Here is a 5,495-nt window from a genome sequence, read left to right on the forward strand (position 1 = left end):
CTAGCACCCCATTGTGTGAAAGATCTTCTCCACATTAGCCAACCACCTCTGAGCTCCCTCAGGGTCAAACCCTCCCTCAAACTTTGGAGGATTGTGCCTAGTGAAGGCAGACAAGCCTCGGTATTCAGCTGGCTCTCCGCCTTGGTTGTGCACCAAGGTTTCTAGAATTTGAGTCATACGCTCCATGAGGTTGTTAGTGGCTCCAGCTCCTCTACCTCTACCAGCCATTCTAATCTAAGCTAGCAAACAATGTAACAAACCACACTAAACTCGTCGGGTTAATAACAACATTTAAATTTTAGGTAATCAAAACACATCAACACTCAACTTGGACGCTTCAGCCCGATACCCTAGTCCGATTTGGATGAACTGCTGTGATACCAAAATTGTAACACCTTAATTTAAATTCAAAATAATAAATTTCACAAAATGGGAATAATAAAATTTTCATTTAAATATAATTTCCTAATATAGAATTTCATCAAAGTATTTCAAAATAATAAGGGATTACAAGTTTATATCAATAACTGCTACAGAACCAATTCAATTACATCGTAATTTCAAAATAAAATTTAAGTCATATAGCAGTTCCATCCATCCCTTCACTGAGCCCGGTGCTGATTGAAATATAAATGTAAGGGTGAGTACTCTACATTATCCAACACACACAAACATAGAGACTCACCTTGCACACTCCACATGTATTCTCAGATATTCTACGTAATTATAGTCAATCACACGCAACACTTTCAAGTGTTTCATTTCAATTCACAACTGGTGCGCTCACTGCACCAGCAACATTTCACACACATGTGCGCTCACTGCACATAGCCACACTCACTGTGGCACTGTGATCACAGTTTCACATCATAGATGGTCGCTAGTTACCCCTACCTCACGGACACAACGTGTGCTGTCACGAGTCATTCGACAAAGGTGTTAGTCAGAGGTCTAGTCAGGGGGAGAGTGTGTAACCTGTGATGCACCCACACTTACTGTTGGTGTCACCACCACACTCTTTTTCCCAAGGTATTTCTACCGCCCCATCTTCCACACCTCTAGTGTATCGCTGAACTATTCGTAGCATATTCATAACCGTATTTAACATACCATTTCACACACATTTTCAGCCACATACAGTATTCATGTTCATACACAGCACACATGCCCACATTCATTCACATCACACAGCACATATGCCCACATTTATTCGCGTTACATTTAACGCACAATAATTTCATACACAACATTTTCAACATAATCCATTACACTATACTCTAATCAATCTTTCCACCACAATCTCATTACAATCAATCAATTCCATTAAACACTCGCATTCAAAACCATCCACATTACAATACATAGCAAAATAGCGGATTTAGAGACACGATAGGGTAAAGTCCCCCCTTACCTCAAATCGAAGACCCACACACCAAATCAACAAGGAAGGCGCTCCCCACATGAATTTCATCCTAAATACACGCAAGAATCTCATGAGAACCACGGGAAACCGAGAAAACAGAGAATGAGGATGAGAAAATGAAACTCTAACCATTACAACTTACCTCCAAGCATTTCCAACACGATTTCAACCTTCAATCTAGCTCCCAAACAGCTTTGGAGGAAATTTAATAGGTGAAATAAGGTTTTGGTTTGAGAGAATCGAAGAGATTTTGAAGAGAGGAATGAGAAATAAATTTCCTAAATCCTAACCCTTCAAATAGCCCTTCTGGTCACGACACTCTCGCTACAGTGAAACCTTCTCGCTGCAGTGATGCCCCTTGTCGCTACAGCAAAAATCTCAGAGGAAACTGCATCCTGATTTTTGCAGAATCTCGCTACAGCGAGAATGCATCCAGAAATGCACCCCTCACTATCGCTCTCTCGCTACAGCAAGAAGGAAACAGTTTCACGCCTTCCTCTCAGGGCCTTTTTGTACAGCGAGACATCTCTCGCTGCAGCGAGAACACCCTGTACCATACACTTAACCTATTTCAAACAGTCCAGTATAATCAATCTCAATGCATAATCAGCATCCACATTTATCATATACACACACATATATATCACCATTCAATACTCATCACGCACTCAAGTGCACATTCTAACCTCCATTCACACACACACACACACACATATTATAATAATAATAATAATAATAATAATAATCAATATTACAAAATTTAGGGCGTTACAATGACAGAGCCTCAGGGAAGAATTAGATTATTAGATAGCTCAGTACATAATAGGCTTAGTTATATATTTAATGAATATCAAAGACTCTGTTATTTTAAGTTTGCTGTTCTTGTTGAAAATGAACCTAGGACTTTTTTTTTATGTTAGAAATGGATTTCTTCTGTAGTATCTCTTTTGATTATCCTAGAAATAGAATAGACCAGACCCAATGTATCTATATCTATAGCGGTATTGTTAGAACTCCAGCAGCCCTCACATACCTATTCACATACCATGACCACAATCATCTCGGAAGATCGTCCAGATGGACCTTCGGGCAAGTGAATGGCATAGAGGTCACAGCTGATTCAGGCAATCGTTACCTTGGATCAGATGATGATCTGGATTCGGAGGATTTGACCGAGATAGAGAGCTAGTATGAAGTTGATGAATAGGATCGGTCTTCAGTGTTGTGTTATATTTGAGATTGCTCTGAAACATAAATTTGCATATATGATGTAATTATTTTAGTTACGTAAATATTATTTTAAGTCCCATATGTTTTGACAAATAGTTTGTAATTTCTTATATCTTATATATGTAATGCACATTAAGGTTTCTTCTTAAGAATACTAAATTTTAGTTGTGATATTTATTTATTTTTTTTCTTAAATTATTATTGTTGTTCTATTAGTATTGCAAAGTTTGAAATTCTCATATACACAAATCTATCTTAAAAGAAAACTTTATCAATTTACTATAATAAAGTTCATTATATACAATGATTGGTATTTTATTCCAAATTACTAGGAATAAGAATATATTTTTTGAAATTAAAATTTTAGGGTGTTACACCTGTGACTCCTCGCCTGAGCGAGGTCACCTCTCACTTGGGCGAGGGGACAGTTGAAAAGGTCTTATCTTATCTCGCTTGAGAGAGAACGCTCCAGAATGCCTAATTCAGCGCAACTCAGTCTTGCTTGAGCAAGAATTACCTTGCTTGAGTGAGACACTCTGCATCCAGAACTCTTAATTCTCTCTAGAATGAGGCAATACAAGTCCTCGACTATAATTCTTAGGTTACCACATGCACAACACACTTAACAGTCGATCTCTAACCCACACTACTAATCACTTTCAACAATACCATCTAAAAGGAGTAATGCTTATATAAAATGCTTAGTATCTAATCAAAACCATCACTACTAGTCTTACTCAACGAATAATCAAACGACATTGCAACTCACAACTTCTATCCAATAACTGTACAGCTTACCCCCTCTACATTCCAGCATATGAAATTTCATATAGTCCAAGTATATTCAGCATAACTTAATAGGAATAATTCATTTAAAAATATGTTGGCCTGATAAAAATATTATTCATAAATATTTTATATTGCAATTTATATTTGTAAAAAAATAGCAAGAGTTGATTTTATGTAAATGGCTTTTAAGGGTTTCTATTAAAACTACAAAAATTAAAGTATTTATTTAAAAAGAAAAAGAATATAAAATTGGCCCATAATTAAAGTATAAAAATATTTAATGTACAGTAGAAACTCTTTAAATTAATACTCGATAAATTAATAAACTCTCTAAAATAATAAATTTATCCAGTCCTGACTTGGGCCAATATAAAAAATTGAAAAACTCGATAAAATAATAAGATAATAATTTTTCGGGAGATTCCTTTATAATTTTCGGTCCCAAGAAAATCATAAATTAATAATTCATAGAAACTAAAAAAACATATATTACACTACTGAAATATGATTCAATAGTTGTCTGTTTTCCTTTAAAGTTCAAGTCTATTTGGAGCTCATCTCTAACTTTTCTTATTGCATCCAATAGCTCAGGTATTGTATTTTTGTATTGTATCATAAAGAGTTGAAGAGTGTTCGATGCCATAAGTGCTTCCTTTCGCGTAACAGGCTCCAAAGACACTGTATCATCTTCGTCGTCATCTTCTGCATTGTTCTCAATGATAGTACCCACAATATCTTCTAAACTCTGAACCTCCGAACATGCTTCATTTTCACCTAGGTAGTTCATTAGATTATCGATATCCATCTTATTACGATAGCCACATTGATTGATCATAGTCTCGAGGTCTTGAGTTTCTTCATCAAAAGTGGATTCATCCAAATTTCTTGCAACGTCACTATCTGAACGAATTTTACAGTGTCAGAAGCAATTCGCTATTGTTTCTTTTCGAACATCTATCGTCCAAGCTGGGATTGCCAAATTGATAGCATCAAGGACATTTATCTTCCCTGGATCAGATTGTCCCACCTCATAACCTTCCAATATTTTGCGGTAAAACCTTCTACGGTAATGCATCTTGAAAGCTCTTATTATCCCAACATCGCAAGGTTGAATCTTTGATGTCATGTTGGGTGGCAAGAAGAACAACTCAACTTTTCTTAGCCCTTCAATATTTCTTGGATGTGCTGGACAATTATCCACCACAAGTAGAACTCTTCTATCATGCATCATTTGGTCAAATGAACGAACATATTCATCAAAAAGCACACTAGTCATCCATGCTTTTTTGTTAGCTCGATACTGACAATTCAAGCTATTCATGTTGACAATCTTGAAGCAACGAGGCTTTGCATATTTCCCAATAATCCATAGAGGGATTTTTTCAGAGCCATCTTCATTGCAACAAATAACTACTGTCAGCCTTTCTTTATCTTATTTTCTTCCTTCAAGTTGTTTTGTTGCCAGTGAATGATCAGCTTGTAGCCTATAAAATAACCCAGTTTCATCCATATTGAAAACATCTTTCATAGAGAACTAATCAATTTTCTCCCGAATCGATACCAATTTATGCTCCATGTCTTGTATGTCAACAGACCCACTCTCGCCAAAACGACGAAATGACTTTATGCTATGTCAGTGCTTGAATTTCCCAAGCAATCCTATAGAGAAGTTAAAATCTGAATCATCATGAGGGTACACGAGTTTCATTGTATCTCTTGCCTTCTGCAAAATTAATTCTCCTGTGATATTCACACGTTCTTGATGCTGGAGAAACCACTCATAAACAACCTTCTCCATGTCAGGATATTTTGCTGGTTTGTGTCTTTTGATCTCTGCTCTTCCCTTTTCTATTTTAGCAGAGAGATAGTCATCTGACCGCTTAAGTGTGTTTGATATTGTTCCTTGACTAACTTTCAACTGAAATTTTTCCTCAAGCCATCTCTGCAAGTCTTTTTGTGTGCTTGCAGGATTATCTCTCTTATACTCACACAATTCCTTACGTATTTGATCTGACATAGTTGATTTTGCAACACCTTTTAGATGAGAAGTCAT

The 5,495-nt window shown here is 36.3% G+C and overlaps 1 pseudogene; it reads right to left on the reverse strand.

Annotated features, from left to right (window-relative positions):
• Positions 1-5,495, reverse strand: LOC113850703 (annotated as a pseudogene).

The sequence above is a fragment of the Abrus precatorius genome, unplaced genomic scaffold (assembly GCF_003935025.1).
Source record: "Abrus precatorius isolate BTA unplaced genomic scaffold, Abrus_2018 Scaffold9, whole genome shotgun sequence".
NCBI lineage: Eukaryota > Viridiplantae > Streptophyta > Magnoliopsida > Fabales > Fabaceae > Abrus > Abrus precatorius.